A 22397-nucleotide genomic window follows, 5' to 3' on the forward strand; every position below is an offset into this window, starting at 1 on the left:
GGCTCTCTGACATCAAATGTTAAAAATCTTCCTCTGATTTAAATTTTTTTTTGCACTATGGGGTAGTTTTAAAAATTAAATTTTTAAAAACACATTTTTCAGTACTTGAGATGGCTTCTGAACTACTGGATAATCTTCTAGCTGCAAAACAGAGCTGTCATTTTTACTTCAGTATGTAAAGTCTTAAATGCAAGAATAGTTTTGAATATTTCCTCTAAAAAAATGTGACTGTACCCAGTGTTCAGATTTGGTACAGTTAGTTATGCTGGACCCACATGTATCACTGCTGCCATCTAAAAAAAGAAAAACAGCTGAAGGATGAGAGTAAAATAAATCTGCTATCTTGGTGGACTAGTCTAACCAGAAGGAAATTTGAGTATACTGATGTGGTTTGCAAGTAAAGGGCCAAAATATGTAACACTTACTCTCACTGAGTGGCATTTAACTCCACAGTAATGGCAATGAAGTCAACTTGAGTAAGGATATTGGAATCTAGAAATAAATCAGGAAAAGACTGTGCTGTTCAGATTTCCACTCCCCTTCAAAACAGTATAGTCCATTTATAGCATAAATAACATATTTTTCCATTGGCACAATAGCTATTCACACACCACCATTTTCACGAGGAATATTTACTACTTTGTGGATGCAATTCTACAAGGTGCTGAGAAGTCAATGGGAACCTGTAGCAGGCACATCCACCATACAGGATTAGGCCCTAAAGACATGCTACCCATGGGCACTGACTCAAGGGCTGGAGCACCCACAGAAAAAAACAGTAGGTGCTTAGAACCCACCAGAAGCACCACGGATCAGCTTTCCCCCTTCCCTCCCAGCACCTCCCACCCACCACGATCGGCTGTTCAGTAGCATACAGGAGGCTCTGCGGGGGGCGGGGGGGGAGAGCAGGGGCAGGAATAGGTGAGGAGAGGGGGTGGAGTGGGGTGGGAAGGGGTGGGGTGGACGGAGCGGAAGTGAGAAGAGGTGGGGCAGAGGCTTGGGGCAAGGGGTGGAGTGGGGGTAGGGCTTGGGGTAGAGCAGGTGTTGAGGAACTCAGGAAGTCGGCGCCCCCCAGGAACTCAGGAAGTAGGCGCCTATGATGCCATCAAATAAAACACGTATTCTATTGTAAGAGTGAGACAATCTGGAAAGATATATAAACAGGATCCTTCCCATGACTTCCAGATGTTCTCATGGCAGTTTCTGTAGTTTCAACACAGCCCAGATTTCTGTTTGTGGGTTGACTAAAGAAAGAGACTTTAGCACTAGGGCCAACATTCCTGTAAGCCAAATAATAAAATGACAGGGGAAATACCTGTGGATAATTAAAATAATCCAGCAGTAACGTGTCCATATCAGGTGCTTTCAAAACACCATGCTCCAGAATCAGTGCAGCACAAGATTGAGGAAGGGGAAAGACTGCCAGTCAGTGATGGGCAGCCAGTGTCAAAGGTATTAACCAAAGAAGGTGCTAAGAAACACTTGCACACAGGGGACAAATCATCCCTTATAACCACATAGTGTTTATATTAAACAGTGCCTGATGATTAGTAGATGGCTTTTGATTATTTAAACCCTTTGTCACAATGAGCCAAATTCTATCCTCATTTATTCTGGATTTACACCAATTATATTTTCACCAATCCCCCTCCCCCAGCTAAATGGAGAGGATTAATCAGTAGAAGTAAGTGGAGGGATCAAGAGCAAGGCCTGAGATACAGATGTTTCCGCCCTACTGGCCTATGAAGAACTGAGCATTTCTCCCCTTTCCCCAGCCAGTGAGTCATGCGCAAGGGAATTTGGACCTTTACCATTATGGGTATATGTCGTCTGTTGATGAGACTAGTTTGTAAACTCTTCTGCCTAGGTGCTGGACTGGGGGGGGGGGGGGGGGCTGTTGCCACACCCCCTGGTTTGAAGTGGTTTCCATGATGGACAGGGGTCAGCGGCTCTCAGCACCCCGGTCCTCTGGACAGGGGCTTTCTCTCACATGGAGCCTGTACAGCACCGGGCGCAATCGGGCCCATCCTAGCGAGGGCCTGGCGTGGGACCAGACCGCAAGTAAGGCGTAAGGCTAATCCACTGACTCCAGGGGAGCGACGGCAGCAAGGGAGAGCGGGGTTGGCCCCGGGGCCAAGGCACTTGGCCGCACCGCGAGGCGCTGATAGCGAGGGACAGGCCCAGCCATGCGGTGCCCGCGCTTTCCAGTCCCGGACCCTGCGCCCTTCGCCGCCCGCCCCGTCCCCCCGCGGCGCGGCCGAGGCGCAGCGCTCCCCGCTCCCCGGAGCTCGCCGCTCTCGCGGAAGCGAGCCTGCGAGGAAGGGAGGCGGCGAACGTCGGGACCTTCCTCGCTGATTGGTCTCCGCCGGTAGCTCCCCCCCCCAAGCCCTCCGGCTCCGAGCTGGAGGAGGCGGCGATTGGCTGCCCCGGCCTGTCAGTCGGAAAGGCCAAGTTCCATTGCGGGATCGCCTCGCTGCGCGAGCCGGGCTTGGCTGCTGCTGCTGCTGCTGCGGGGGAGCTGGCCGGCTGCTGCTGGGGCTGATGGAGAAGTGATGCTGGCTACCGGGAACCGGGCGGCAGCAGCGGCAGGACCAGGACCAGCCGTGGGAGCCCAGCTGACCCCTCCGTGCTGCCAGCCGGGCGAAGACAGCAAAGCCAGCTGGTAAGGTCTAGCCACGGGGGAGGTCGATGCCTCTGCCTGGCTCTGTGCGTCCATGCATGGCTGTGTATCCACAGCGCCTTTTGTTGGAGGGGCTGGAGGCAATGCAATGCAGGATAGCGAAGCAGCGCACGGGGAAGCGCTGTGTGTGGGCAAGATGTCTGGGACACAGGGAATCGGCTGGCGGCTGCTGCCGCTGCCGGCTGCAATCGACTTTGACAGGCAGGAGATTGCATGTGTGCGCGCTAGGAGCCACACTTCGCAAGCGAGGTACCTACCTCTCTAGCGATCCTTGCCCGGATGCCCTTCAGGAGCCGTAAGGATGGCTGGAAACGAGCGTGTCTTGCTGGGAGGCTCGGACGAGTGCAAAAGTCCGCGGTGTCTCTCTATAAAGATAAAAGCAACGCCGAGCAAAGTGAACTTTATTGCCATAATTACAAGGGGAAGTGTTAGCACGCTCCTTCCAAGGGAAGGCAGACTCCAGCGAGGCACAGTCATGTCACCAGTATTGCTGGAGAAGAGACAAGAGTTGCCAGTAAAGTGAGAAAACAGAGGGCTGTTAGTGAAAAAATGGCCGGGGGGGGTGTTATTATATTTTATAGTGTAGACCTAAAGCCCTACAAGCTCAGCTGTTCCCCTCTGTAGTTTCCTTGCTGCTGCTGAGCTTCACATGGCTTTGGAGACGATGAACTGCCAACATCCAAACTCATTCGGTGCTCCTCCTGAAGCAGCTCCAGACAGCGTGAATCTCAGGGTTTGGTTTAGGGGACACGTTTCCCAGTTTTCGGTAACTACTATAAACTGTGTTGCAACGGGGAAACAAAGGGCTCTTCTTCTGTGTGCGAAGCGGAGGGAGTTTAGAAATCCAACGGCTGTCCTATGTGAACTGTCAGCTCCTTCAACAGGATGTGTAGCCATTTGCCAGCCGCCACTGTTGACTTCCCAAATGTTTTCTATGAGGGGAACTATTATCGCTTTCAAAGAATGATGCAGGGTAACTGCTAGAAAAGCCAGATTGCCAATTAACGGAATAGTTTTAACCTTCTGTTTCTGTAACCATCCCAACAGGGTACTGGATTTTATTTTCTGTAGAAAGATCTGAAATGAGCTTGCTTTTTATGATACACTGCAGATGGGTATTGCTGGTTGGCTGAGTTTGAATCAGTTTTCCTCAGTAAAATTGATCAGAGAAAACACTGAATAGTATTTTTAACTTTTAAAAAATGGTTTTACTAATCCAGTTAGCCTTGACTCATTCTTTTAAGGGTAATTACAACATAAGTAATAAAAATGGAAAATATAAAAGCTGCTCCATGTTGTCATACTATGGATGGAAAAATAGGTAGTGCTTGAAAGGTGTGTTTAAGCAAGCATGCACCAAAGACCTCTTTAGAGAACAGCAAATTACTAGAGACCTTGGTAGTGGAAATCCTTATTACAAGTAGCCTGACCTTGACCTGATGACAGTCATTAAAACACTTTTTAAATTAGAGATTATGTAAACATTAACTCAGACCACTTGAATGGAAAATTCATATGCACAGAAAAATTAATAGAAAACAAATTTGTTATGGCTGATTTATGCTTTTGTAAAAGGCTAAAAATGGTAAGTTCAAAGAAAACTTCTAATATAGCAAATGGGGGTGGGGGAGGGAAGGAGGGAAATAAAGCCAGTGGCTGTTAAGACTTCTAAAGAATTTCAAAGACTAAATCCTGGTTTTTTTCCCACACATAATTTTCTATTTTTTCATTACTCTTTAGCATGAATTACTCTGTGATATAAGACCAAACATTTCATCTCTTTAAAACAGCAGTGTTTTAAACCAGTGTTGAATATTCTTAATTTGTTAAAATATTCTTTAACTTACCTTTAAAAGTTCTTTGATTAATTTTATTCTTTTCTTAATTAAATCTTGATTGCATAATATTTTAAGTAATTGTTGGTATACGTCTATATTTTCTTACGATGGGCTTGATCCTGCACCCATTCATGTCACTGAGAGTCTTATCAAGCAGAAATGTAATTTGAATTATTTTTATTTATTATTTTATCTGCAGATCCCTCAGCCATAATCCTGAGTGTTTAAAATGCTGCTCAACATGTTAAGAAGTTGTTTTATGTATTAAAATGTGTATGACGTATCAAGAATACTTAATTCCAAGTTTATGATTCTTTTCTAGCTGTCAAAAAACCACAACAATACTGTATCGATTTGGTGCTCTAACACTTGCAAAGTAATCTGATAAATTAACTAAATTACTGAAATTTGACACCATGCATGACAAATATTTTTAAAAATTACAAAATCATATGATAGATGGTAGAATGGACAATGAGTGTAAACCATATTATCACAAAGTGTTTATATTTCTGCACACTCTGGAGAGATGAAGTCCAGTGTTGTGGCTGGACAGTAAATATTAAGTGTAAGTTCTACACCTCAGATCTTTTATGACTAATACAACATTATTCTTCCCACTTTGTATTTAGTAGATAAATATCTTTATTTACAGAACATAAACTGCAATTTAAATTCAGTTGCCTGTCTAGCATATAGATTTTCAGTGGATCTAGAGAAATCAAAAACTGATATGAAGAGATGACTATAAAAATATCAGTTAACTTGACACAGTCAATTTATTTAAAATATTTTAGGCTAATTTGGGTGTCCTGTAAAGAGAAAATAGTAGTAGCAGCACTGCAGCTAGAATCAGGTACAGTGCAGATAGTCATGATGCGTGATCTCCTAGTCCCATTCAGTTATTCCAGTCTGCCTCATACCAACCCAAAGTACCTGTACATGCCCCCTACGGACGGATGGTGCCAAAAGTTCTAGTAGTTTTGAGATATGGACAAATGTTATATTTGACAAGGGATTAAGTGGAAACAACCAAACTAATTTTTCTTGTGACCTAAACTAGATTTTAATCTAGATATCCAGATTGTAAAAGAATAGTCTATTAATGGACTGAATCCTCTTCTACGGATCCTTAATCATGTGAGGAGTCTCATTTACTTTAGTGGAATTATTCACGAGTAAATATTTACAGGATCAGGTCCTAATTTACTGCCTCACCTAAATTTATTTAACTGAATCATTTTCATTATAAAAAGAAAAAAGAAAAGGAGTACTTGTGGCACCTTAGAGACTAACCAGTTTATTTGAGCATGAGCTTTCGTGAGCTACAGCTCACTTCATCGGATGTGAGCTGTAGCTCACGAAAGCTCATGCTCAAATAAACTGGTTAGTCTCTAAGGTGCCACAAGTACTCCTTTTCTTTTTTCTTTTTTCTTTTTACGAATACAGACTAACACGGCTGTTACTCTGAAATTTTCATTATAGTTACTATGAAACATTTTACAAAAATTGAAACATTTTAACTCATTTATATTTCTGTGGAAATGTGCCAAATCTAATGTCACAGTAATATATAAGCAAGAAGAACTAGGAAGTGGATTTTGGTATAACAAAAGGCCTAATCAATCACTAGAAATTATCATGATTTGATCGATTATATGATTTTTCAACAATGCTTTTTTCCTTTATTATGGATTTATGACTCAGATCTTTCTAGAGCTGTATCAAAATGAAAGTGCAGTTTCTTAAACCACACTAGATTTGCTTTATTTAGATTTCCTGTTTATAAAATAAGCAAAACAAGTCCCTCCTTTCCCAACACATTTGTAAGTCTTACCAATTGGAGACTATCAAATAACACAAAATCCTGGATTTTCCTTGCCTGTATATACATCAGTGATTTTTGCAGGGAACTCTTAATAAATAAATAATATAAAGAAAATATAGAAAGGAAAATTAATCATTCTAGCATGTTGCAACCTGCTCCCCATTTAATTGCCAAAATAAAGATGTAAAGCAGTGTATTAAAATATTGGTGATGTAATTTGCCACGTGTAGTAGTAAAATTATTTATTTTGATGCAGCTAGGAAAAACAACTTCCATTCTGTTTAGAAATGAGAAATTTGTATATACATTTAGTTAAAATAAAAAAAAAAGCTTTTAAGAAAATTATAGAAAGAACTAATGAATTTTAAATACTTTATGTAGCTCCTTCCTTCAGTTGTATTAAATCATGCAAACTGTACATTGATCTTTTGAAAAGCTAATTCCATTTTTGAACTTCAGTAAAAACACTGACTTGTATCCTCTCCAGCAAATGCACCGTCGGTAACTTCTGATCCATGGAAGCTCTGCAGACCTCCCTGGATATGGAGAAGTGTAAAATATACCCTAAGATGACTTTTTATCTTCCCCATTTACTCATATGTCAGCTTGTTCCAAATGTTTCCAAAGTGTCATAAGATATTGATAGGTGCATAACACTGCTTTAGGCTGTATGTATGGATGCCTAAGATGGCTTCTGTCTGAGGAGCAAATGCTGCATGAAAGCTGATCCACCTTCCATTGACTTCAATGGAAGGTGGATCAGGCCTCATAAAGCATTTCCCATTGACATCCCTGAGGATTGCTCTTAAGCAGAGACTGCAGATTCAGGTCCACAGGCTGAGGATAAACTCATTTTCCAACAGATGAAGAGGGGCAGAGGCAGGCAGGTTCTTCTCTCACTGACTGACATACTCATATGCAGTGTGGGTTGCAGGAGATTAGACAGACAAGGTGGGTGAGGTAATATCTTTTATTGGACGTACTTCAGTTGGTGAGAGTAACAAGCTTTTGAGCTTGCACAGAGCTCTTCTTCAGATCTGGGAAATGTACTCAGTGTCACAGCTAAATACAAGATGGAACAGGATTGTTTAGCATAAATACTTAACACATATGTGAAGGTGAAGTGGCCCATTAACACCCCTCCAGTCATGGAGGGAGGGAAAGGAATGCAGGAAGTGGGGGGGGGGAGAATGCAGCTTGGGGGGGGGGAGTTGTTAGTGGGTGATAGCGTATTGTAATAAACAATAAATCCAGTGTCTCTATTCAGTCCGTGATTTTTAGTGTCTAGCAAAGTTATGAATTTAAGTTGCCATGCTTGTCTTTTAAAAGTGTTATGTGTTTTCCTTTGAGAATGAGGACTGATAGGTCAGAAATAGAGTGATCACTGGTGATAAGGTGTTTTTGTCTTTTATCATTTTCCTGTGTGAGTTCATTCAAGTATGTAGTGATTGTCTGGTTTCATCCACATAGTTGTTACTGGGCATTTAGTGCACTGGATAAGGTGCACCATGTATTGTGATAGGCATGTGTAGGACCCATGGATGTTGCAAGGTGTGTTGTGGGGAGTGTTGATCATTGTAGCAGTGGAGATATGTCTGCAGGTTTTGCATCTGTTGTTCTAGCAGGTCTGGTGCCACTTTGGATTGGTGTGCCCTGGTCTGTGGGGAGCTTGCTTCTGATGATGAGCTTGGAGAGGTGGGGGAGTTGTCTGAAGGCTAGAAGAGGGGGTACAGGGAAGATTTCTTTCAGGATGGAGTCCCTATTGACTATTGGTTGTAGTTGTTTAATGATACCTCATACTGGTTCCAGTGTAGGATCAGAGATGACAAGAAGGGGTGTGGGTCAGAGGGGGTATTATTTCTGTATTGTAGAAGGTTCTTAAGAGGTATTTGGGTGGCTCATTTCATGGTGTGATCTACTTCTCTGGTGGAATGTCCTTGTTTGGGGAAGACAGTTTTGAGTGTGTGAAGGTATATATTGTGGCCTTTCTCCTAAGAGCATATTCATTGGTATTTGAGTGCCTGGGCTTTAGATAACAGATTTCTTGATATGTTTGGGGTGGTTAATGGATCTATGAAGGTAAATGTGGTGATCCGTGGGTTTCTTGTAAATAGTTGTCTGTTGGGTTCCATTATTGAAGCTGATTGTTGTGTCCAGGAAGTTGAGGCTAGTGTGGGAGTGTTCCAGAGAGAATTTAATAGATGCGTCGTGGTTGTTGAAGTTGTGGTGGAAATCTATGAGGGAGTTCAAGTCATCTGTCCAGAGGATGAAAATATTATCAATGTATTTCAGATATATCATTAGTTTTGTGGTACATTTGTCCAGAAATTCTTCTTCAAAGTGGCCCATGAAGATGTTGGCATATTGGGGAGCCATCCTAGTACCCATGGCCTTTCTCATTGTTTGGACAAAGTGTTTGTTGTTGACTGAAAAATTGTTATGGGTGAGGATGAAATGGATAAGTTTGGCAATGTGTTTGGGGTGGATATCTGATGGTTGTCCATTGTCTTGTAAATATTTGAGGCAGGCAGCTATGCCATCATTGTGGGTGATGTTGGTGTATATGGAAGTGACATCCATGTTGGCAAGGATGGTGTTCTGAGGAAGGTTGTTAACGTGGAGTTTGTGGAGGAAGTCTGTTGTGTCTTGGAGGAAGCTGGCCCTTGTGTGGTGAGTGGTTTGAAGTCCCACTAGATAGTGATCAAACCAGTAGACAAAGGGGGTACCATTGTAGTCTTCAGCCATGATGACAATGTTAACAAGGCAACAAAAGCTCTCTGATACCACCTACTATAAAAAACTCAAAGAGGACCCAACACCACAATTTACCCAGGAACTTAAGGACATCATCAAATCCTTCCCCAGACAAACCCAAGAGAAACTCTATATGTTTTTAAGATGCACAAACAAGGGAACCCAGGCAGACCCTTCATAACTGGCCATGGCATTCTTAGTGAAGGAATATCGGGACTCTCAGAAACCATCCTCAAAGCACTCACCACACAAAGGGCCAGCTTCCTCCAGGACACAATGGACTTCCTCCACAACATTAACAACCTCCCCACATTCCTTTCCCCACTATGGCTAAAGGGGTCTTAATAGGCTACTTCACCGTGAATGGTCCCTTAAAATGTGTGAACTATTTATTTTAAACATTCTGTTCCATATTGTATTTAGCTGTGACACACTGAATATATTTCCCAGATCTGAAAAAGAGCTCTGCATAAGTTTGAGAGCTTGTCTCTTTCACCAACCGAAGTTGGTCCAATAAAAGATATTACCTCACCCATCTTGTCTCTCTAACTAATACTCTGTCAGCCAGGAAAAAATTTCCAAAGGGCAGTGCAGCCTAAAGATGTGTCTTTGACAGCAATATTCTGCAGCTCAGTCAGGTGGAAGTGAAGGACAGATAGGGACAAAAATGACTGGCCTCTCTGAGAATTGGATCTCCATAAGAGGCACGTTAATCCAGTCTTAGGGCTTTAGGAGTTGTGATAGACTGATTGGGCCCAGCTGTGATGATGCGTTATGATTCTCATTTTCAGTCCTCAAGCTCTGCCTCCATTGGTCACTGCTAATAACAATTATTATTATACTCAACACTTACATTTCAGTTTTCATTCAAAAGCACTATTTTACACTGTATTCAGGCATAATTTCACACAACACTGAAATACAGCCACATCTAGGGTTTTATAGTGCACAGCAACACTACACAACAACTTAGAACTTTTCCAGTTTTGGATCTGACCAAACCAAATATTCATTTATACACACAGCCCTTTTGAAAAGTGCCATATACAATTTAAATAATATGATATATTCAGGTAGACAGAATGTAATTATTCCTATGGAATTTAGCCAGGACATCTAGGTCATCACTTCTGCCTTTGCAGAAAATGCCGGGCCATCATGATATAGCCACAAACCTTTCTTAGTGCCTCTTATACCATGTTTGGGTACTGGCTTAATCAGAAAAGAAGAGGGAAGAATACTGTCTATCAAATCACCAGCATCTCTTCCACACACAGGTTTTTCTCTTGTGGTCTCCTATCCAAGTATCAGATTTAACAATGCTTAGCTTGTGAGATCTGACACAATCAAAGCCGGTGGTGTTCTGATGCAGATAACATGCAGGAGCTTGCCTCCCTCTGTGCTGTTCTGCAGCTCCTCCATGTGAAGGGCTGTTGTTTTGTTTCTTTAGTCCTTCAGCAGGTGGCCACATTTTCAAGTGAATAGGTAGCTCTGCTGAGGAGCATCATCTGTGGCTTTGTGGGGGTTGTGCCAGCCAGAAGGCTGCAGATATTTCCTGCTGGATCTTTTCTGCTGAATTTGTTAAAGGATACCATTACTACTTGCTACTCTGAAACGTGTCATTACTAATTTATTACTTAGAGTTGGATCTTGTATATTAGAAGAAAAGTAGAATAAATAACTCTTCTCTTATGTTCAGATTTGATATTTACTTTATATAGCAGGAGATTTAAGTAGGGGAGCAAATTTTTAATATTCTCTGTAGTTAGTCAGATCTTAAAAAGAAAGTATTATGGAGTGTGTCACATTCCCGGGTACAATCCAGACCACTGGTGATTATGGCTAGTTCAGGAAAGTGTATGGATTAATAATTTAGAGCAATCTTGACCCCCCCCCCCATGATGAAGTCTGTGTTTAGTGGTGGAGGGGAAGGAAAACTCTACAAGATGCCCCTCATAGTGTTTCTCCCAAACCATCGCACTGGGGGAATGGGTGCAGTGGGGGTACAGAGTTTGCCCTCTTAGTGACTGCAGTTAAAGTTATACTTAATCAAATCAAACATTTGTAAGTATGGAAATGCATAATTACAATCACATAAATAACCTTAACTCTGCCCTCACACTACTCAATAAACAGTCTCAGGCCCAAACACCACCTAATTAATCATCCTCCATTCACATATTACATTTCATACCTACACCAAAGAAATGGACAAAGTCCTTCCAACATTTTCAAAAGAGGTCTGTGTGCCATAAATACCCACTGGAGTGTCCACTGCAAACGTGTTCATAGAGTGAGTGCGCCATGATCTGCACTGGCTTCCCATGGGTTTTTGGATGGAGTTTAGATATTGGTATTGACCTACAAAGCCCTGTATGGTTTAGGACCTTCTTACCAGAGAGGCTGCTAGTCTCCCCATGACATACCACCATAGGAGAGATCAGCAGAGATGCTCAAATTGGACCCCCCCACCACCAATATAAAAGAGAAGGGATCACTGGCAGGGTGTTCTCCATTCCTATGAAATGCCCTGGTCAAAAATAGCCCAAATCTGTTGCTCTTCAGGGCATCCTTTTTAGGAGGGTTGCTGAAGAAGCAGATATTGTTGAGGACGATGATTAGGGAAAAATGGGGAATATGTTTTATTCTTGTACTACTTTGTAACATTATTATTATATAATCATAGGACTGGAAGGGACCTTGAGAGGTCATCTAGTCCAGTCTGCTGCACTCATGGCAGGACTAAGTACTATCTAGACCATTCCTGAGAGGGGTTTGTCTAACCTGTTCCTAAAAATCTCCAATGTTGGAGATTCCGCAGCCTCCCTAGGCAATTTATTCCAGTGCTTAACCACCCTGACAGTTAGGAAGTTTTTCTTAAAGTCCAACCTAAACCTCTCTTGCTGCAATTTAAGCCCATTGCTTCTTGTCCTATCCTCAGAGGTTAAGAAAAACAATTTTTCTCCCTCCTCCTTGTAACAACCTTTTATGTACTTGAAAACTGTTATGTCCCCTCTCAGTCTTGTCTTTTCCAGACTAAAAAAACCCAATTTTTTCAATCTTCCCTCATAGGTCATGTTTTCTAGACCTTTAATCATTTTTGTCACTCTTCTCTGGACTCTCTCCAATTTGTCCACATCCTTCCTGAAATGTGGCGCCCAGAACTGGACACAATACTCCAATTGAGGCCTAATCAGCGCGGAGTAGAATGGAAGAATTACTTCTTGTGTCTTACTTACAACACTCCTGCTAATACATCCCAGAATGATATTTGTTTTTTTTACAACAGCATTACTGTTGACTCATATTTAGTTTGTGGTCCACTGTGACCCCCAATCCCTTTCCACAGTACTCCTTCCTAGGCAGTCATTTCCCATTTTGTATGTGTGCAACTGATTGTTCCTTCCTAAGTAGAGTACTTTGAATTTGTCCTCATTGAATTTCATCCTATTTACTTCAGACCATTTCTCCAGTTTGTCCAGATCATTTTGAATTTTAATCCTATCCTCCAAAGCACTTGCAACCCCTCCCAGCTTGGTATTGTCCGCATACTTCATAAGTGTACTTTGTATGCCATTATCTAAATCATTGATGAACATATTGAACAGAACCGGACCCAGAACTGATCCCTGTTGGACCCCAGTCGTTATGTCCTTCCAGCATGACTGTGAACCACTGATAACTACTCTCTGGGAATGGTTTTCCAACCAGTTTTGCACCCACTTATGGTATTAGAAAGTTAGTTATTGTTTCTTTCCTTGATTTATCATTTTGAGTATTTGTCAGACACACCTAAAGTGTTCAGATGGGTGCCTCTTGTTATTATTTTGTTAATCTAAAGAATAAATAAATAGAGAATTTACCTTTTCAACCCTTTAGAGACCTCATTCCTGTAGATTAGGTCATCTTCAGGATCTGCTACGTACACCTCACTATGATGCAGTATTTAAACTATTGTGCATCCAGCTTTAGATAATTGCAGCCATAGGCTCCAGACTTTGATGTATTTTCAACTGTAACTCAATTTAACGGGATAATTTTGTTTTGGAATTAACATATATATGTTTCCTTAGAGCATGCACGTCTGTAGTCTGAGATTTGCTTTTAGAGACTGGTGGCCTAAAGTCAGCTTTGCTGATCTTTCCATCCATTTGATAACACACATTGCCAGAATCTCTTTACACAAAGAATAAGCAGTAATTGTACCCTACTTGGTTCGATTCATATTTTATTCTCGATATACTTGAAGTTAACATGGAGTTTGTCTTTGCAAGAAAATTAGGGAACAGGGTCTAACTGCAATGAGCTGACATGATGTTAAACTTGACTTGTCCCTATCAGCAATTAATACAAAATCATGGTCTTGTGTTAGTTAGCCCAACTACTCAAGGTTGCATTCAGATGTGGGATAGTGAATACAAGACTGTGGATTGCTGCATGGTAGCATGTGCAGATGTCATGCATGGGCATAAATACTCCTCTGTAGCATTTGAGCATTGTCCTCTTTAAGACTATGCCATATGAGTAATAGATGAAAGGTAAATCTCGTGAGGGGAAGAGTGGATAGTAGCAGAATCCATGCAGGATACATTCTAAAGCAGGGGTGGGCAAACTTTTTGGCCTGAGGGCCTCATCGGGTTTTGGAAATTGTATGGAGGGACGGTTAGGGGAGGGGGTCGTGGCCTGGCAACACCTCCTATCCTCTCCCCCACCCCCCGGGACTCCTGCCCCATCCAACCCCTCCTCTCATTCCTGACTGCCCCCCCGGAACCACTGCCCCATCCAACCACCCCTTCTCCCTGTCCCCTTACTGCCCCCCCCCGGGACCCTTGCCCCCATTCAACCCCCTGTTCCCGCCCCGACCCCTATCCACATCCCCGCCCTCTGACCACCACCCCGAACTCTCCTGCCCTCTATCCCTCCCCACCCCCCGCTTCCTGCCCCCTTACCGTGCTGCCTGGAACACCGGTGGCTGGCAGCGCTACAGCTGTGCCACCCGGCTGGAGCTGGGCCACGCCGCCGCTGCCACCGTGCAGCACAGAGCACCGGGTCAGGCTGGGCTCTGCAGCTGCACTGCCCCAGGAGCTCACAGCCCCGCCGCCCGGAGCATTGCGCCGGCGGCGAAGCAAGCTGAGGCTGCGGGGGACGGGGGACAGCAGGGGAGGGGCTGCGGGCGAGCCTCCAGGGGTAGGAGCTCAGGAGCCAGGCAGGAGGGTCCCGCAGGCCGGATGTGGCCCGCAGGCCATAGTTTGCCCACCTCTGTTCTAAAGGCGCACACACTGAACATCACTTATGCTGCTACTACCATTCTAGGGCAGCACTTGGCTCCTAATATCTAATTATAACAATAATATTCTTTTTGTTGAGATGTACATAATCATTAGCCCACTATTTGTAGTCTATGTTTCTGAGACATCAGCACAATTTTAGTAGTTTCTCCTCAAGGAGAGCTATACATACTTATAATGAAGGAGAGTATTTTCCTGTGGGTGATATACAAGCAGTGTGCCACATAGATGCAATCACCTAGAAATAGTCCAAATCCATGTGGAAAGAGTATGAAGCATTTTTACAAAAAAAATAATTTTCTTCTCAATTAAGTAAGTCAGATTTTTGGTCTTTTAAGCACCTAATACAAGTATAATTAACAAGGCTTCAGATTTGCATATTTTTAAAAAATAATAAATCATAGAGCAGTCATGGTAAATGTAAAAGTCACAGGCTTAGGGGGAAATGGTGTGTAAGGTCATCAGAGTGCCATTTAAAGTGGGCAGGGCCTCTCCCCTGTCAAGACAATGAGCAGCTGGGCCAAACCTGAGTGGCGTTGCAACCCCCGTTATGTCAGTTCGCAATGCTGAGAGCGGGACTATGGAACCAAAGAAAAGTCATAGACAAACAGAAAAATCACCATACCTATGACACTTCTACCACTGTGACAAACCTGCAGCCCTAATAATTAGTATATTTATGTTCTTGTACTGTACAAACTGTTCAGTTTTATTTTATCAAGCTTGGAAAGATCAGATCCATCTAGAAAAAAAGCTAATGAAAGAAAACTGTTCAAATCTCAGAGAATTTGTGAAGGTAATACAACACATCAGTTCTACCTGAAAATGTTTGACAGCAGCCTTTTTGTACTTTTGGTGTTTGTTATTAACCCCCAGATAGTGCTTTTCATCTAGAATGTACGCTTAAAATGGTTCTAAAGTGCCAATTATGTGCTGCCTGGAATTGGCTACTGAACTGACTCAGTGATAAGCCAGGAAGCAGAGTGACACAGGGTGGAAGATTGGCTGCAAGATTCAAAATTAAGTACATGAAAAATTATCCTACTAAGGAGAGGTTGACTTGAATAGAGTAGCTAAGGTCCAAAGCAATGTCAGTCATTAAAGTCAGTGGGGATTGTACTACATGCAGAGTGCTTGACGAACTGGGTCCAAGGCTCCAATCCTGCAAACATTCATGCAGGGGTTTAACTTCAACAATGCAGTTAGTCCCCTTGAAGTACATGGGATTACTCACGTGCTTAAACTTAAGTGCTTTGCTGAATCAGGGCTAAAGTATACAAAATATGTTGTGTTCTTTCACACCTATAATTAGAACTTTTTTTTCTTGGCACACTTATTGGAAGTTGTTTTTGATTTGAAGATTTCAGACCTTTATTTGAAGTCAGACATTCACATATAGGAACCAGTGAATATTACATAAACTCTAAAAATCTGTAATAGAATTTCAATAGCTATAGTCCACTACTATCATATTTAACATTAAGTAACATTACACACTGATTTACAACTAGTTAAAAATGTTTGGGGCTCAACTGTGTCTCATTACACTGGTGTAAATCTGTAATAATTCTGATGAATCCTGGTGTAAATGAGAGCAGAATTCAGCACCTTATGTTCTTATCATAACACAGAAGATACGTTAAAGAACCAGTTTATGTAGCTAGCCTATTCAGAATACTTCTCTTCCAGATAAAATACAAAATCATGATATATTTGGGTTAGTGAGAAAAGAATGTAATGCATGAAAGCGTCAGACAACAGAGAAATTAAATAAATGACCCAACTTCTACAACTTCTTCACTGTTGCGTTCATTAATATTTTTCCTGATACTAAAGGCAAGACTAGTAACTTATTATTTACTCTAAAAAGACACTTTTGAAGACAACTTCCAAACTGAGACATGAGCATGATTTTTCTCCTCATGTATTATACAAGGAGATTGTAAAAAATAAGGGTGTTCACTATGGAGCCAGCATTCATTTTTCCTCTTTGGGAGTTTGGTGTCAATATGACCTGAAATCTTCTGTGAAATGAATTTGGTGAATTTAGCTCCCTTATGGACTGTTCTCCACATCATAAAATCTCTGCTTATCATCTGGCACAATTAGGCAGCACTATATTCTCAAAATTGTTCATACCAAAAATAGATGTCTGGAGAATTTGCTAGCAAAGCAAAAAAAGCTCTTATGCAGTGTATTTGAGAGATACATTCTGCCATTGCACTAACTGGCCCCCTCATGCATTTTATAACTTTATTTTTCTTATACAATGTTTATTTATAACTTTCAGAAAGCAAAACATGATAAAATGACCCATCTCACAAAACTAGTCAGAAAAAAAAGCAAAAAAACCCTCTATCATCCCCTGGTTTCCTCTCAAAATGTTGTACGTGAATTCTATATAATATACTGTTATGCTGAAGAGTGTTGGTGGCTGACCATAAGCATGTCAGTTGAAGCTGATGTACATGCTAACTATTTTTCATTCAGGATAAATGAGGGTTCAGTTATATGCCCCTTTATTTAGAGGTAACAAACATTACAAGTCACTACCCAAGGCACAGGACCGCATGGGAAGGCCTGAGCAAGAACTGATTAGAATATAAGTTTTGAACTGACATTTCAGTGTGTAGTATATAGAACAGTATAAAAAAGTCATTGTATGAAATTTTAGTTTGTACGTACTTCACTAGTACTTTTTATATAGCCTGTTGTAAAACTAGGCAAGTAGCTAGAAGAGTTGATGGACCCTTGGAAGACTTCAAGTTACAGAGAATCCACCATTTACACTAGTTTAAACCTGCAAGTGACACATGCTCCTTGCTGCAGAGAAAAGCGAAACCCCCCAGAGTCTCTGCCAATCTGACCCAGGGGAAAATTCCTTCCTGACCCCAAATATGGCATGTAGGCAAGACCCACCAGCTAGACACCTGGGAAAGAATTTGCTGTAGTAATTGAGAGCCCTCCCCATCTAGGGTCCAGCCATTGGAAATATTTGCTGCTAGCAGTCGCAGATCTGCTACATGCCATTGTAGGTAATCTCGTCATACGATCCCCTCCATTAACTTATCAAGCTCAGTCTTGAAACAAGGTAGGCTGGTGGAAGTGTGTATGAAGAAAGCCAGAGATGAACTGGTAAGCATGGTCCTAGGAGGAAGCTGAGAGAGATAGAGCTTCTTTTGAGCACATCAGGCTTGGAAACTGGGAGCAAGGAAATTGCTTCCTGTTGTTCGTTCCTACTGTGTTCAGGGAAACATTCTTTATAAATAAACAGGATTGCAGCAAAGAAATGCCTGACTCGATCATCAATTTCTCTCCCTAATGGAAACAAACTGGTTATGCCATGAATATTGGCTAGCTGCTGCTGCCAAGGAGCCACCATACTATTTGGGCTGTACATAATTTTATAAGAAATATACTATACTGTATTAATAAATTCATGGTGTACTAAGACTCTATGGTTGGTACTGTGTCTTTGCTATCACCATTTGGAAATTAGAACTCAGATTTTCGTACTCCAAAAGCTCAGGCCCTTGCACTTGAGCTAAAAGGAAATTATTCTTAGCTGTTAGCAGTAGAAGGCCTATGAAACATAGCTGAGCACTTTTGAGTCTATCCAGTAGAAGGCAGTGATGTATATTCACACTAGCCAATTAACATAGGTTTATATATATTACAGTGGCGATTTTCAACCCCTGGGGGTCCTCAGACTATGTTTAAGATTTCCAAAGGGGTCTGCACCTCCATTTGAAATTTTTTAGGGGTCCACAAATGAAAAAAGGTTGAAAACCACTAAATTACAGTGTTTATGTAATTCTCAAAATCCTGAACCTATGCTATGTGGCTTTTGGTAGTCTTAATTTAAATTTCCAGGCTTTTAAAACAAAGCAGTCCTATTCAGAAGTATGTTTTATACACAAGAGTAGAGAACAATTCTTTCTTATTTCTCTGAAATAAATAAAATTTCCCTCTTTTTACCTTAATTCAAGGAAGCCTATGGGAATGTTATGGCATTGGATGCTAGTGGTTTAGGAATTTTGCCATTTCATAAGTGTCTTTCTTTTTGGTGTGATGGTTTTGGGTAAATCAGATTGTGTATATAATATGTGCTGTCTTATTACACATGGTCACTTGAATGCCTAGAGCCTGTTATGATCAGGAAGCTTTACTATCTTTTCTAAAGTCTGTCTGTATTTTCTGCTTGATTACTCAGCCAAGTTACTTCAGACTTTTGTTTGACCATAGATAATTTGACTATTAGAATGTCTTGTAGCTAGAGTTCTGACATCAGCAAATAGGTCAAGCCATATCTGAAAGAGTCTTGTGCATTTTGTTCTGCATGCCAATGAATTGAAGACTCAAAATTATTTTCAGTCCTGTTTGAAGGCTTTTGTGCTAAGACATGTTTAATGCTTTGATAAAGTCTTTTCCAGTCGGATGCCAATATAACATCTACACAGTTTCCCAAGCCCACCAGCTCCAAATGCATTGCAAACAATGTTGTGGGTTGTATTTTAGATTCAGTATATATTTGTATTTTAGCTGTGCTATCCAAAGCATTTAAAAATACAAGTTCTACACATTTCAGGCTGAAGCTAGTTTTATATTTCTTGTCTGCTCAATGTGAACAGGGCTCCAGGTGGGGCCAGAAATGAGGGGTTCAGGGTGCGAGAGAGGGCTCTGGGCTGAGGCTGCAGATGAGGGGCTTGGAGTGTAGGAGGGGGCTCAGGGCTGGGGCAGGGGGTTAGGGGGTGTGGGCTCCAGCAGGGGGTTGGAGTGTGGGAGGGGACTCTGGTCTGGAACAGGAGGTTGGGGCATGGGAGTGGGTGCGGGGTCCCGGCGGTGCCTACCGTAGCTCCCAGGAAGCAGCCGCAAGGTACCTGCAGCCCCTAGGTGCATGGGCGGCCAGTGAGGCTCTGCACGCTGCCCTCGCGTCTGCAGGCACTGCCCCCACAGCTCCCATTGGTTGTGGTTCCCGGCCAGTGGGAGCTGTTTAGCTGGCACTCGGGGCGCGGGCAGTGTGTGGAGCCTCCCTGACTGCCTGCGCACCTTTGGGCACCCAGTGGCTGCTTCCGGGAGCTGCACGGAGTTAGGGCAGGCAGTGAGCCTGCCTTAGCCCCAGGCCTCTGCTGCGCCACTGACCGGACTTTTAATGTCCTGGTCGGCAGTACCGACCGGAGCTGGCAAGGTCCCTTTTCGATCGGGCGTTCCAGTCAAAAACTGGACACCTAGCAACCCTAGCCTCAACATGGAGGTGAGTGGGGCAGAGGATGGGCATGGCTGAAGCATGTAGAGCCCTCACCTGGTTCATGGCCTCTTAGAGACTGTTGCCAGCTGGCCTGAGTCACATCTATGCTGGTGCTCATGGCAGTACAGCATCAGAGAGCTGTAACTGGCTTTCCAACAGCCTGCCTCTGCTGCACTGAGTGGAAACTCCATGCACCAGAGAATCTTGGCCAGTATCTTCATAATGGTGATGGAAATGCTGATCATAACTTTAGACCCATCTCTTTCTGGATTCAAAAGCCTTCTAAATATGCATTATATATGTACTTATTTTGTTCTGGTAGATGCAGGGGCATGCCCAGGAATAAAAATTTGGCCGCTTTTATAGGGGCACTTTCTGTGCCCCCTCAACTCTCCCACCCCACAGCTGGAGGAGCTGGCTTTCCCTCCCCACCCCCTGCAGCTGGAGGAGCTGGCTCTCCCTCTCCCCCGCCCTGCCCTCGGCTGGAGGAGTGGCTCTACCTGGTGCCAGAGGACCTGATTCTCCCTGCCATGGCCCTGGGGCTGTTGGAGCTGGCTCTCCCCACAGTAGCCAGAGGAGCTGGATCTCCTCCCTGTAGCCCCAGGGCCAGAGGCGCTGTTATCTCCCACCCCAGCCTGGGTCAGAGGATTTCGCTCTCTCCATCCAGCCCCGGAGGAGTTCTGTGTCCCCACTGATTTGGGGTGCCCCTGCTTGCCACCCCTGTGCACGCCCCTGAGTAGATGTTATTTTTAAGTGCCTGTGTTTCATGAGTGTATGGTGCGATGTGTGGTTCATTGAGGAAGATATCGTTTCATTTGCTTTTCTTAACCTTATCTAGTGCAACAAATTCTGGTGGAAAAAAATTTCAGATTTAGAATAATAATGTTTGGCTTTGACATTTCTAATGTTTGCCAACAAATAAACAGAAAGCACATCAAACTTTTTTGACAGCATTACCATTAATGCCCTGCATATTACGTATATTATATATATGAAGTAATAATTCTTAACTATATTGGGCATTTAGTCTACTTTCCTCTCCAAGATGGTGGATAGATAGTAATATAGTGCAGTTAAGAATACCTTGTTATGAATTTATGGTATGTGATCACTCTTCGCTATCTAGAAAGATGAAGATTTATAGTGTCTGATCTGTTCTTTTGTATGAAATTATGAAAAATCACAAAATGAATGAACGATGATATTTGTGGGATTCAGAAACTTGGTGGTGAACTCCTGAGTGTCTGAACTGAGGACTTCCAACTAGAAAATATATTTTTTTACTAGAAAAACATTCTTAGCCAAGATACTTTCCAATGAGACACAGTGACATATTTGTAAACAAATAGATTTTCCAACTGCATAACTAAGTAATATAAAATATATTGTAACAAAATCATTTGCTAAATAAACTCATGAGATGTACTATATTAAAAGTTATACTGATGTAATGGAAAAAGCAATTTAATTATTTCCCGTATTGATAGTGCAAAGAAAATCTGGTATAATTGTGCTAGAGAATATTAAAAGCCACTGTTGTCTGTGTTTGAAGACATATTGTTTTGTGATAATGAAATATTGTAATAACCTCAGCTGCCTCCAGAGAAGAATGTCAACTATCACTCTCTGGAGTTACTCTTCAGTGTGTCACTAGTTATTATGATACATAAATAAGTTTTACACAATGAACATTTGGAATAAATAGAACCATAGACATTCTGACCATATTCAAAACTAACAGATATATTTCATTTTCAGTTTTTATTTTTTTTTAAATTTCTTTGGCATTTACCAGTATTTATTTGAAAATGTAAACTATGGGTGAAAATCAGTTAGAACTGGAAATGAAGTGTGGTAGGCTGGAAGGGGTCCTCAGTACTCACAGTAGTTGGTGGCCAGGATGGGAGGTACTCACAGTATAGTGGCTGGATGGTTTTGGCTGCCAGGATCCAGCTCCCTGATGGTCTCGCTCCTTTACTGCACAAAGGAAGTGGACAGGGCTGGGCTGAAGAGCCAGGGTCAGGAGGGTCTCTGTCTGGTAGAAGGTGGTCTCAGCTGCCAGAACCCGGCTCCCTGCCTGTCTCGCTTCCCAGGGCTCCCAGGACAGAGCCCCAGCCACTTCTCTCCCAGACAAAGTCCTCTCCTGATCAGGCTGTTCAGCACTGAAGGGGTGGTATCAGGTGCGGGCTCTGTCAGGGGACCAGTACCCACAGGGAATGGCCTTACATTCCCATGCTGACCCCATCCCTTTGGTGTGGGTCCAGGACACAGAGCCCCATCCAATTCCCCTGTTGGACACAGCCTACGTGGAAGTAGACAGGGCCACGATGAAGGTCCAGGGTCAAGAGGGGGCTCTGTCTGGCATAGGGGCCAGTACTCATGGGCTGTAGCCTTCTGCTCCCCTCCTGACTCTCGCCGTTCAGCGTGGCCCCATCTGCTTCCCCTGTGAAAAATCTGTGGGGCCCAAAAAAGCCAAAATTCAGGTGAAAGTGGGTAAAACCAATTCAGAGTTTTTTTTAAAATTCAGGAATATTTTGGGTTAAGTTGGTACATACCAAAAACAAAGGGCCTTACAAATATATAAAAAGTAAACTAAGGTAAAAATCTGCAAAAGTGACTAACTATTCAATAGTGAGGAGAATATAATTACAGGGTCCTGATTTCCCAAAAGGTTACCTTTTAAGGGCCTGATCCAAAGTTCATTGAACTCGATGGAAATACTCCCTGGGACTTCAACTGGGTCTGCATCAGGACCTAAAAT

At 42.6% G+C, this 22397-nt stretch overlaps 1 protein-coding gene across 6 annotated transcripts in view; it reads left to right on the forward strand.

Annotated features, from left to right (window-relative positions):
- Positions 1 to 2384: 2384 nt before the first annotated feature.
- Positions 2385 to 22397, forward strand: part of B3GALT1 (beta-1,3-galactosyltransferase 1) — a 393639-nt gene continuing 373626 nt past the window's right edge. For 4 of the 6 annotated variants that reach the window (XM_074967500.1, XM_074967498.1, XM_074967497.1 and 1 more), the window contains exon 1: positions 2385 to 2662. The gene's annotated coding sequence lies outside the window, so the exon portion shown is untranslated. The remainder of the gene's footprint in view (positions 2663 to 22397) is intronic. The other 2 variants (XR_012641446.1, XR_012641447.1) reach the window with 2 other exon arrangements.

This window comes from Natator depressus, chromosome 11 (assembly GCF_965152275.1).
Source record: "Natator depressus isolate rNatDep1 chromosome 11, rNatDep2.hap1, whole genome shotgun sequence".
Taxonomy (NCBI): domain Eukaryota; kingdom Metazoa; phylum Chordata; order Testudines; family Cheloniidae; genus Natator; species Natator depressus.